Here is a 13,829-nt window from a genome sequence, read left to right on the forward strand (position 1 = left end):
CATATGAAAGATCTTATAGTATATCCTAGGTACAATATATATGTGCAGAACCGAATTTTGTTGTTGTTGTTGTTGCAAAGGAAGAATTGTATTCACAAGGTAAAAATAATCTGGGAAGAGAAACAAAACAAAACAAAAAAAATTAATGCTCACAGTTTACACTCATTTCCCAGTGTTCCTTTTCTGGAAGTAGCTGATTCTGTCGATCATTGATCAATGGGAATTGGATTAGCTCTTCTCTATGTTGAAGATATCCACTTCCATCAGAATACATCCTCATACAGTATCATTGTTGAAGTGTATAATGATCTCCTAGTTCTGCTCGTTTCACTTAGCATCAGTTGATGTAAGTCTCTCCAAGCCTCTCTGTATTCCTCCTGTTTGTCATTTCTTACAGAACAATAATATTCCATAGCATTCATATACCATAATTTACCCAACCATTCTCCAATTGATGGGCATCCATTCAACTTCCAGTTTCTAGCCACTATGAAAAGGGCTGCCACAAACATTTTGGACATACAGGTCTCTTTCCCTTCTTTAGTATTTCCTTGGGATATAAGCCCAGGAGTAGCACTGCTGGGTCAAAGGGTATGCACATTTTGATAACTTTTTGGGCATCATTCCAGATTTCTCTCCAAAATGGTTGGATTCTTTCACAACTCCACCAACAATGCATCAGTGTCCCAGTTTTCCACAACATTCATCGTTATTTGTTCCTGTCATCTTAGCCAATGAGACAGGTGTGTAAAGATATTTTTGTCTTAATTTGCATTTCTCTGATCAATAGTGATTCGGAACACTCTTTCATATGAGTGGAAATAGTTTTAATTTCATCATCTGAAATTTGTCTGTTCATATACTTTGACCATTTATCAATTGGAGAATGGCTTGATTTCTTATAAATTAAAGTCAATTTTCTGTATATTTTGGAGATGAGAACCTTTAACTGTAAAAATGTTTTCTTGTTTGCATTAGTTTTGTTTGTGCAAGAACTTTTTAATTTGGTGTAATCAAAATGTTCTATTTTGTGATCAATAATGGTCTCTAGTTCTCCCTTGGACACAAACTCCTTCTTCCTCCACAAGTCTGTTTCTCCAATGTATTTATGATTTCGTTCTTTATGCCTAAATCTTGGACCCATTTTGATCTTATCATAGTATGTGTTGTTAAATGTGGGTCCATGCCTAGTTTCTGCCATACTAATTTCCCATTTTCCCAGTAGTTTTTGTCAAATAATAAATTCTTATTCCAAAAGTTGGGATCTTTGGGTTTATCAAACACTAGATTGCTATTTTTATTCACTATCTTGCCCTGTGAACCTAACCTATGCCACTGATCAAGTAGTCTATTTCTTAGCCAATACCAAATAGTTTTGGTGACTGTTGCTTTATACTATAGTTCTAGATCAGGTGCAGCTAGACCACCTTCATTTAAATTTTTTTCATTACTTCCCTTGAAATTCTCGACCTTTTGTTGTTCCATATGAATTCTGTTGTTATTTTTTCTAGGTCATTAAAATAGTTTCTTGGGAGTCTGATTGGTATAGCACTAAATAAATAGATAAGTTTGGGGAGTATTGTCATCTTTATTATATTCGCTTGGCCTATCCAAGAGCACTGAATATCTTTCCAATTATTTAAATCTAACTTTATTTTTGTTGCAAGTGTTTTGTAATTTTGCTCATATAATTCCTGACTATTCTTTGGTAGATGGATTCCCAAATACTTTATACTCTCAACATTTGTTTGGAATGGAATTTCTCTTTGTATCTCTTGCTGTTGCATTTTGTTGGTGATATATCAGAATGCTGAGAATTTATGTGGATTTATTTTGTATCCTGCCACTTTGCTAAAATTCTGAATTATTTCTAATAGCTTTTTAGCAGTGTCTTTGGGGTTCTCTAAGTATACCATCATGTCATCTGCAAAGAGTGATAGTTTGATTTCCTCATTTCTTACTCTAATTCCTTGAATCTCTTATTCGGCTCTTATTGCCGAGGCTAGCGTTTCTAGTACTATATTGAATAGTAATGGTGATAGTAGGCAACCTTGTTTCACTCCTGATCTTACAGGGAAAGGTTCTAGTTTATTGCCATTACATATGATGTTTACTGACAGTTTTAAATATATGCTCCTGATTATTCTAAGGAATAGTCCATTTATTCCTATACTCTCAAGAGTTTTTAGTAGAAATGTATGTTGGATTTTATCAAATGCTTTTTCTGCATCTATTGAGACAATCATATGGTTTTTATTAATTTGATTATTAATATGGTCAATTATACTAATAGTTTTCCTAATATTAAACCAGCCCTGCATTCCTGGTATAAATCCTATTTGATCATAATGTATTATCCTGGGGATAATTTTCTGAAGTCTTTTTGCTAATATCTTATTTAAGATTTTAGCATCAATATTCATTAAGGAAGTTAGTCTATAGTTTTCTTTCTCAGTTTTCGATCTACCCGGTTTAGGTATCAGTACCATGTCTGTGGCATAAAAGGAATTTGGTAGGACTCCTTCAATCCCTATTTTTTCAAATATTTTATATAGCATTGGAGTTAGTTGTTCTTTAAATTTTTGGTAGAATTCACATGTAAATCCATCTGGTCCTGGAGATTTTTTCTTAGGGAGTTGGTTAATAGCTTGTTCTATTTCTTTTTCTGAGATGGGACTATTTAGACTACTTACTTCTTCCTCTGTAAATCTGGGCAAGCTATATTTTTGGAGGAAGTCATCCATTTCACTTAAGTTATCAAATTTATTGGCATAAAGTTGAGCAAAGTAGCTCCTAACTATTGTTCTAATTTCCTCTTCATTAGTGGTGAGTTCTCCCTTTTCATTTTAAAGATAAACAATTTCCTTTTTCTCTTTCCTTTTTTTAATCAGGGTTACTAAGGGTTTGTCTATTTTGGTTTTTTCATAGAAGCAACTCTTAGTTTTATTAATTAATTCAATAGATTTTACTTTCAATTTTATTAATCTCACCTTTTACTTTTAGAATTTCATGTTTTGTGTTTGTCTGGGGGTTTTTAATTTGTTCCTTTTCTAGCAATTTTAGTTGTAAGCCCAATTCGTCGGCCCTCTCTTTCTCTATTTCATGCAAGAAGGCTTGTAGAGATATAAAGCTTCCCCTTATTATTGCTTTGGCTGTATCCCACACATTTTGGTATGATGTCTCATTATTGTCATTTTCTTGGGTGAAGTTATTAATTTATCTATGATTTGCTTTTTTACCCAATCATTCTTTAGTATAAGATTATTTAGTTTCCAATTATTTTTGGTCTATTTTCACCTCTTATAGTTTTGCTGTCTATATCTTCTTGCAGCTCTCTTAATTTCTCTTTTAAGAATTTAGATGCTGCACCACTTGGTGCATATATGTTTAATATTGATACTGCTTCATTATTGATCTTACCCTTTAGCAGGATATAATGCCCTTACTTATCTCTTTTAATTAGATCAATTTTTGTTTTTGCTTGATCTAAGATGAGGATGGCTATCCCTGCTTTTTTGGCTTTGCTTGAAGCATAATAGATTCTGCTCCACCCTTTTACTTTTAGTTTGAATATATTACCCTGTTTCAGGTGTGTTTCCTGTAAACAACATATAGTAGGATTCTGACATATGATTCAATCTGCTAACTGCTTCCTCTTTATGAGGGAGTTACCCCATTCACATTTATGGTTACAATGACTAATTCTATATTGCTTGCCATCCTGTTAACTCCTGCTTCTACTTTTCCCCTTTCCTCCCCTCTTACCTCCCTACCCATTATTAAACTTGTGAACACAACTTGCTTTTCACAGCCCTCCCTTTTTAGTATCCCTCCCCCACCTTAAAGTTACTTCCCTTATTTTACCCCTTTTCCTCGAAATTTGTGTATTCCCTTCCCCTTACCTTACTCCTTCCCTCTCACTTTTCAATGAAGTGGAAGAAGTTTCACCATAAATCGAATATGTCTATTGATACACACTATGTTCATCTCCCTCCTTTCTTTCTGTCAGATATAATAGGTTACCTTTGCCTCTTCATGAGATGTAGTACCACCACTTTACACTTTTTTATGATATAATTTCCTTTCCACCTCTAGTTTCCAGGACAAATTATACATATGTTCTTTACATATTTTTTTTGGCAGAAGTATAGTTCTCAAGATTTCTTTTTACCTTTTTAGAAATCTCTTGAGTTCTGTATTTGAAGATCAAACCTTTTATGTAGGTCTGGTTTTTTCATCAAGAATAGACGGAATTCATTTATTTCATTAAATGTCCATCTTCTTCCCTAGAAAACGATGCTCATTTTTGCTAGGTAAGTTATTCTTGGCTGCATACTAAGTTCCTTAGCCTTTCGGAATATCATGTTCCAGGCCCTTTGTTCTTTTAATATGGACGCTGCTAGATCCTGGGTTATCCTTATTGTGGCTCCTCCATATCTGAATTGATTTTTTTCTAGCAGCTTCCAGTATTTTATCTTTTGTCTGATGGTTCTTGAACTTGGCCACTATATTTCTTGGTGTTTTGATTTTAGGGTCCCTTTCAGTAGGTGATTGATGAATTTTTTCAATGTCTATTTTAGCCTCTGTTTCCAAAACGTCTGGGCAATTCTCTTTGATAATTTCCTCAAAAATAGTGTCCAAGCTCTTTTTATCCTCACATTTTTCAGGGAGTCTGATTATTCTCAAATTGTCTTTCCTGGATCTGTTTTCCAGGTCTGTTGTCTTTCTAATAAGGTACTTGACATTCTTTTCAATTGTTTCATTTCTCTGGTTTTGCTTGACTACCTCTTGGTTTCTCCTTGAGTCATTAATTTCTACTTGTTTGAGACTAATTTTCAATGATGTATTTTCTTCACTCACTTTTTTTATATCTCTTTGTAATTGTCCAATTTTGTTTTTATCTTGTATCGAATTTGTTTCCATTTTATCCATTTTATTTTTTAGAGAGCTGTTTTCTTTTTCCAGCTCACTAATCCTGTTTTCCTTGGAGTTGTTTACCTTTTCCAGCTCACTAATCTTGTTTCCCAATGATTTGATTTCTTTATCCACTCTGTCTTTAAATGCATGGGATGACTTCTCCAGGCTCTCTTGCCAAGCTTCCCTTTCCTTTTCCCATTTCTCTTCCAGCTCTCTTGTGAGAACCATTTTGATTTCCTCTATGAGGTTCTTTTGTATTGAGGAGCAGCTCATATCCCCCTTAGGGGATTCCTCTGGGGACAGGCTGTTTTTAGTCTATTCAGTATTTGAAGTCTGCTCTCACTCCATACAGAACCTGTCAATGGTTAGAGCTCTTTTGAATTTTTTGTTCATTTTGTCAGAGTGGGAATGGAAGAAAACAAATTGACAAGAGAAACAATTGTCTGTTTTGCAGGGGCATGGGGCTGGATGGTATTAATGGGCTTCCTCTACAGACTGGGGGTAGGGCAGCAGAGAGCCACTAACATAATAGCAATGACTGTACTGAGTCTGCACTCTGAGGATCTGAGAACGCACTGAGTCAGTCCAGGTGGGGCTTGGGGGTAGCCGTGTTCTGAGAGACACTGGCTTTCTGGGGTTTTAATCTTCACCTCCTGTGTTTACACCCTCTCCACTGCTCCTGGCTTGCTGCCAAGACAGAATATCCACACTGGGGTAAAAGCCTTTTTGAAGAAATGGAAGAGATCGTACCCCTCCCCCTCTGATCTGAGCTGTGTGAGCTGCCTGTCTCGCTCTGGCTGCCTGCCCTCAGTCTGCACCCAGTCTGATTGACCCTCCCCCGAGCAAATGCAAACCTTTTCTGGTGAATTTCAAGGATGTTTTCTCTTGGTGATTATTTGTGGATTTCTTTCTCGGTCAAGCATTAACTCTGAGGCTTGTCATGAAGTAAGTCCTGAGAGAACACTCGGAGCTCAAGCAGCTGTCTGCCTCCACACTGCCATCTTCGCTGGAAGTCCCCAAATTTAAAAATATTTCAAGGGTAAATTTGAAGTTATTTAAAATACTTCACACACATAAAAAGCTTTACAACTTTTTTAAATAGTCTTTATCTTTACTAGAATTTCCATAAGTCATTTTGATGATATCAGCTTTATCTTCATTTATTTAGTGTCTTCACTTTCTTTACCCCAACTATCCTTCTCACAAATTTATATACTTTTTTATTTTTAGAAATATTATATAATATGATATGAATACATAATATAATATTTTGATATTATTTATTTTTATTATTTATTTTATATGATAAAATATTTTTAGAATTTTAAAATGTTTTTACTATTAAATACATTCAATAACTTTTTTAGACTTTGCTTCAATTCAAATAGATATTAGACTAATTGTAGCAATTGTCAATTTTCATTTTCCTGTGGACTTAAATCTAAATTGATATCTATTTCATAGTTTAGGAAACTATGATTGAAAAAATTTTGATTGCCTCAAGATCATGGAATTTAAAGGTGATAAATTTGGTCCTCCTTTCCTATAAAATATTCAATTTATCAAGTATTTATTGAATACTCATTCTATGTTAATATTATTCTATTATAATAGTAATAGAATTTAAATTACACCTAATGGCTTGCAAAGTACTCCATGATTTTTATCCTTACAACCACTTAATAAGCAAACTAAAGCAGACAGAGTTTAAAAGATTTGCCTAGGATTACACAGGTGATAAGTTTCTGGAATAGGTCTTCCTGACTCCAGAACAGAGTTCTATCTGTTCTACACAAGGTAGCTGGTTATATATAACATGTGGAGTTTTAAAAAAAAAAACATAACATACAAGCTTTGTTCTTAAGGAATTTACAATATTGTTGGGGAATCAAAACATATATGCAATAATAATATCTGAAATATCTCATTTGATCATATAGTTAAATGTTAGCTCAAGAAAATAGTTAATTGCCAATACAAGCTGCATAATCAAAGCTACTGAAAGTCTAAAAAGTGAGAGTTTTAAAAGAATAGCTGTTCATGTCTAGAGGCTTACAAAGCACTTTCATTCTAACAACCCAATAAGAAAAATAGCACAATATATGTAACCTATATCACATTGCTTGATGTTTTGGAGAATGGGGCAGGTAAGAAAGGGAGGTAGAAAATTTTGGACATTTTAAAAGTCTTACAAAAATGAAGGTTTAAAACTATCTTTAGATGTATTAGGGAAAATAAAATACTATGGGGGAAAAAAGAAAAAAAGAGTGTATTTAAAGATGAGAAAACAGACTGTTTGTGAAGCTGATTAACTTATCCATAGGAATAGAGACAGTGTATGTCAGTCAGGATTTTTAGACCCAAGTCTCTTCTGGCCTCAAATATAGGTGAAGTAGTTGAGGAAAGCTAATTGTCAGAATTGAGACTTGAACTGGAACTCAAAGGAAGTGCACTATTTGGACAGGGCAAAGAGGAGAAGAATTTTCCAATCGTTGGAAATAAAGGAGAAAAAGATTTGAATCAGAAATTGGCCTGAGAAGATGTGTGACTACTCTCATTGGAAGGAAACATTTAGTTTAAAAAAAGAAAGACAGATGTGATTATATAGGTAGAGTAACTAAGTCCCATACATATGCATGTATTATACAAGTACATATGCATATAGACATATCTTAAAAAGAACATTGGACTGGGAGTCAGAAGACCAAAATGCAAATCATTTAACTGCATCCAACCTTAGTTTCCTTATCTACAAAATGGAGAGATTGATCTAGATAACCTATTTAGTCCATTGAAATGCAAACACTGCACAATTCCATAAATAACTGAGCTGTTCTCCATTTGTCAATATGCATAGGTTCTATTCCCATGAAGACATTCTATGAAGAGTCCCCCAAAATTGTGTACAATCTTGCCCTTGAACTTAAATGTATTTTTGGAAGAAACTACTGGTGCTAGCACAAGGGAATCTGCAAAGGTCAGAGCAGAGAGTTTTTCTGGTAGTACAATGTGAATCTCTTGCAACTTGGAACAGAAGCATGATTAGTGGCAGAGAACTGGATGATATGAAATATTATGAGGGAAATGGGGGAAGCATCCTCCAGATATTCTTATTAATGAGAGCCAGATTATAAGTGAGGTTAGAAAAACAAAGAGTTGATCATATACATTCAATAAATAGAGAGTGGGGAAGAAGTTTGGGTTTCTTCTACAATCCTTTCATTCAATCTTCCCTTCACCCAGGAGAGAGGAATCATTTTTCTTCATTTGGTTACCAGCTTCTTGTTTTCCCTTTGCCTCCAAACCTCACATTCCTTGTCTACTCAGTCAAGAGTTGGGGAAATCTTAATTTTTTTCCTTAAGTATTTATATATTATTTATAACTTTTATAAAACTTAAGACTTGCTAGTTCTGTATTTTTTGGGTAATGGGGCTTTATGATTTCAGAATAAGAGAAATCTTCCTTTTTTTTTTATTCATTTTTCCAAATTATCCCCTCCCTCCCTGCACTCCCCCCCCCCCATGGCAGGTAATCCCATACATTTTACATGTGATACAATATAACCTAGATACAATATATGTGTGTAAATACCATTTTCTTGTTGCACATTAATTATTAGCTTCCGAAGGTATAAGTAACCTGGGTAGATAGACAGTAGTGCTAACAATTTACATTCGCTTCCCAGTGTTCCTTCTCTGGGTGTAGTGATTTTTGTCCATCATTGATCAACTGGAAGTGAGTTGGATCTTCTTTATGTTGAAAATTTCCACTTCCATCAGAATACATCCTCATACAGTATTGTTGTTGAAGTGTACAGCGATCTTCTGGTTCTGCTCATTTCACTCAGCAACAGTTGATTTAAGTCTCTCCTAGCCTCTCTGTATTCCTCCTGCTGGTCATTTCTTACAGAGCAATAGTATTCCATAACCTTCATATACCACAATTTACCCAACCATTCTCCAATTGATGGACATCCATTCATCTTCCAGTTTCTAGCTACAACAAAAAGAGCTGCCACAAACATTTTGGCACATACAGGTCCCTTTCCACTCTTTAGTATTTCTTTGGGATATAATCCCAATAACAGCAATGCTGGGTCAAAGGGTATGCACAGTTTGATAACTTTTTGGGCATAGTTCCAAATTGCTCTCCAGAATAGCTGGATTCTTTCACAACTCCACCAACAATGTATCAGTGACCCAGTTTTCCCACATGCCCTCCAACATTCATCATTATTTGTTCCTGTCATCTTAGACAATCTGACAGGTGTGTAGTGATATCTCAGAGTTGTCTTAATTTGCATTTCTCTGATCAGTAGTGATTTGGAACACTCTTTCATATGAGTGGAAATAGTTTCAATTTCATCATCTGATAATTGTCTGTCCATATCCCTTGACCATTTATCAATTGGAGAATGGTTTGGTTTCCTATAAATCAGGGTAAGTTCTGTATATATTTTGGAAATGAGACCTTTGTCAGAACCTTTACTTTTAAAAATATTTTCCCAATTTGTTACTTCCCTTCTAATCTTGTTTTCATTAGTATTGTTTGTACAGAAACTTTTTAGTTTGATGTAATCAAAATCTTCTATTTTGTGATCAATAATGATCTCTACTTCTCCTCTGGTCATAAATTCCTTCCTCTTCCACAGGTCTGATAGGTAGACTATTCTCTGTTCCTCTAATCTATTTATGATCTCATTCTTTATGCCTAAATCATGGACCCATTTTGATCTTATCTTGGTATATGCTGTTAAGTGTGGATCCATATGTAATTTCTGCCATACTAATTTCCAGTTTTCCCAACAGTTTCTTCAGAATAATGAATTTTTGTCCCTAATGTTGGTATCTTTGGGTTTGTCAAAGATTAGATTGCTATAGATGTACCCTTTTTTGTCCTTTGTATCTAATCTGTTCCACTGATCTACCGTTCTATTTCTTAGCCAGTACCAAATGGTTTTGGTGACTGCTGCTATATAATATAGCTTTAGATCAGGTACACTTAGACCACCTTCCTCTGACTTTTTTTCCATTAGTTCCCTTGCAATTCTCGACCTTTTATTCTTCCATATGAATTTTGTTGTTATTTTTTCTAGGTCATTAAAATAGTTTCTTGGGAGTCTGATTGGCATAGCACTAAATAAATAGATTAGTTTGGGGAGTATTGTCATCTTTATTATATTCGCTCGGCCTATCCAAGAGCACTGAATGTCTTTCCAATTAATTAAATCTGACTTTATTTTTGTGGCAAGTGTTTTGTAATTTTGCTCATATAATTCCTGACTATTCTTTAGTAGATGGATTCCCAAATACTTTATACTCTCAACATTTGTTTGGAATGGAATTTCTCTTTATATCTCTTGCTGTTGCATTTTGTTGGTGATATATCAGAATGCTGAGGATTTATGTGGATTTATTTTGTATCCTGCCACTTTGCTAAAATTCTGAATTATTTCTAATAGCTTTTTAGCAGTGTCTTTGGGGTTCTCTAAGTATACCATCATGTCATCTGCAAAGAGTGATAGTTTGATTTCCTCATTTGCTACTCTAATTTCTTGAATCTCTTTCTCGGCTCTTATTGCCGAGGCTAGTGTTTCTAGTACTATATTGAACAGTAATGGTGATAGTAGGCAACCTTGTTTCACTCCTGATCTTACTGGGAAAGGTTGCAGTTTATTTCTATTGCATATTATGCTTACTGATGGTCTTAAATATATGTTCCTAAATTATTCTAAGGAATAGTCCATTTATTCCTATACTCTCAAGAGTTTTTAGTAGAAATGTATGTTGGATTTTATCAAATGCTTTTTCTGCATCTATTGAGATGATCATATGGTTTTTATTAATTTGATTATTAATATGGTCAATTATACTAATAGTTTTCCTAATATTAAACCAGCCCTGCATTGCTGGTATGAATCCTACTTGATCATAGTGTATTATCCTGGGGATGATTTTCTGAAGTCTTTTTGCTAATATCTTATTTAAGATTTTAGCATCAATATTCATTAAGGAAATTGGTCTATAGTTTTCTTTCTCAGTTTTCAATTGACCTGGTTTACGTATCAGTACCATGTCTGTGTCACAAAAGGAGTTTGGTAGGACTCCTTCATTCCCTATTTTTTCAAATAATTTATATAGCATTGGGCTAATTGTTCTTTAAATGTTTGGTAGAATTCACATGTAACTCCATCTGGTCCAGAGGATTTTTTCCTGGGAAGTTGATTAATAGCTTGTTCTATTTCTTTTTCTGAAATGGGACTATTTAAGCAATTTATTTCCTCCTCTGTTAATCTAGGAAACCTATATTTTTGGAGGAAGTCATCCATTTCTCTTAAGTTATCAAATTTATTGGCATAAAGTTGGGCAAAGTAACTGCTTATTATTTCTCTAATTTCCTCTTCATTGGTGGAAAGATCCCTCTTTTCATTTGTAAGACTAACAATTTGATTTTCCTCTTTCTTTTTTTTGATCAGATTTACCAAAGTTTTATCTATTTTATTGGCTTTTTCATTAAACCAATTCTTGCTTTTATTTATTAATTCAATAGTTTTTTTACTTTCAATATTATTGATTTCTCCTTTTAATTTTTGTATTTCAAGTTTAATTTTTGGTTGGGGGTTGAAATCTTCCTTTTAAAGAGATAAAAATATAATTTTCTTTAGCAAGAAGCTGGGGAGAATTATATACATATAAATACACAAAAATTGAAATACAGATAGTGCATTGAGAAGGTGCCTGTGGTCTCAATCACAGTCACAACACTGCTGAGTGAAGCCTGAGCAAATTAAAAAATTAAAAAGCAATTGGGACTTATTTATCAATATAAAATTATAATAAAACATATGTAATATTATGTTTGGAAAAATTAAAACATGTGGCCCAAATATGTATGCGACTCCCAATTCTATTTGAGCTTAATACTACTTGGCTAGATGAAAAAAAGGGGAAAGCAGGAGACATTTTGGAGGCCGGGAGTAGAATTTTCATATTTTCTTCCTTTTCTCAGTCCCATCAGTGGCAAGCAGCTAAATATGTCCTAAGAAAACTGTTCATGGAAATCAATCAATCAAAAATCATTTATTAGTCATTTATTAGGTGCTAGGCACTATGCTTACTACCAGGAATAGCAGTAAAGAACAGGGGAAAAGATAAATAAAACAAAAGCCAACAAATAGAAACATACTTTTTTACCCAAGGAATATCTTGTCTGATAGAGGAAACCACTTGCAAATGTCTATGTACAAACAAGTATATTCAATAACTTGGAGATAATCCACAGAATCAGTTACTGTTGAATTGTTATTATTTAGTTGTTATAATTGTGTCCAAGCACCATTTGGGGTTTTATTAGCAAAGGTACTAAGTGGTTTGCCATTTCCATGTCAAACTTATTTTACAGATAAGGTAACTGAGGTAAACAGCAACAAGTGATTCCCCCAGAATTATGCAATAAATGTGTAAGACATGACTTTGAACTTCCCTCTTAATGACTACAAACCCTGTGGCTCTATTCACTGCGCCACCTAGCTGCCCCACTATGAATTGAAGAAGTGCTTTAAACCAGGAATTTCTTAAATCTTTGTTGCAACATATATATGGAAAGAATGTTTGGACTCCAAAAACATTGATTTGAATTCTCACTCACTGGCTTGCTGTGTGACAGCAAGCAGATCATTTAACCACTCTGAACCTCAATTCCTCATCTGTGATATAAGAGATTTGAACTATATGACTTTATTCTTTGCTAACTCTAAATTTATAATTCTCCTTTTACTAGGTAAAATTCCTTGATCATTGTAAACATATGCATCTAACCTATGATTTTATCTAAATCACTTACTCAGGACTTCGAGAACTTAATGAAATCTGGTTTCAGTGGTTGTATCTCACTCAAATAATTGCCAACACTAAAAAACTAAGGGAAGGAGACTTCCATGGGGAAAATATTGTTCTTGCTTTTCTTTTCCAAATGGGTGGCAAATACAAGACTATCTGTGAAAAAGCAAGGGGAAAAATGGAATACTTCTTGGAATATAAATTGTCTTAAATCTAAGAATTATAAAATCCTTTAATTGTAATGAATTATTTTATTATATAATAAGGGGATTGAAAATAAGATCTGCAATTTTCCTAATCATCTTCTAATGAAAAAAGAAAAGCTATTATGGTAATACAATTTTGTATAGTAGTATTTGGTACAGACAAGAAGAGTAATTGATTGTTATCAGATGGCAAATAATGAAATGTTGAAGGAAGTAACAAATTATGCCACTGTTTATTTCAAAGGCCCAAGAGATGCTAATGCTATATGAGAAAGGAGAGGAGTGACAGGGAATTCAGTGATTTACTATCTGGAACTGTAGATTTGATTTGTGTTACTCTCAGTTATACATATGATGCAATAAAAATGATCATAGGGTACAAAGCAAGATCAGAATATTAAGTTTGGACTCTTCTTTGGATTCGGTGATTGTTTCTCAATTTGGGAAAACTTGTATATGTGTTTATTTAAAAACTTCCATATATATGTAGATATATATATCTACATATATATGTAGATATATAATATATATATATGTATATATATATCTACATATATATGTAGATATATAATATATATATATATATATATATATATATATATATATATATATCATCTAAAACTAAAGATTTTCAGAAATAATGGGGCCCCAGAATGTAGGTAATTTCATAAGTCAATAAGTTATGGGTGACGTTTGGGTCTTTAAAAATAAAATAGAACAGTATAGAATAATTTTTAAAGGAATTTAACTTCATCCCCTTTAGGAAATCTAAAAGGCTGACAGGCTTAGTCAATTAAATTTGGGATTACAACAGATCTTGGGAAGTATATTGCCATCTCTACTACTAAAAATTATTAGAGGGTTTTG

Source organism: Sminthopsis crassicaudata, chromosome 3, assembly GCF_048593235.1.
Source record: "Sminthopsis crassicaudata isolate SCR6 chromosome 3, ASM4859323v1, whole genome shotgun sequence".
NCBI lineage: Eukaryota > Metazoa > Chordata > Mammalia > Dasyuromorphia > Dasyuridae > Sminthopsis > Sminthopsis crassicaudata.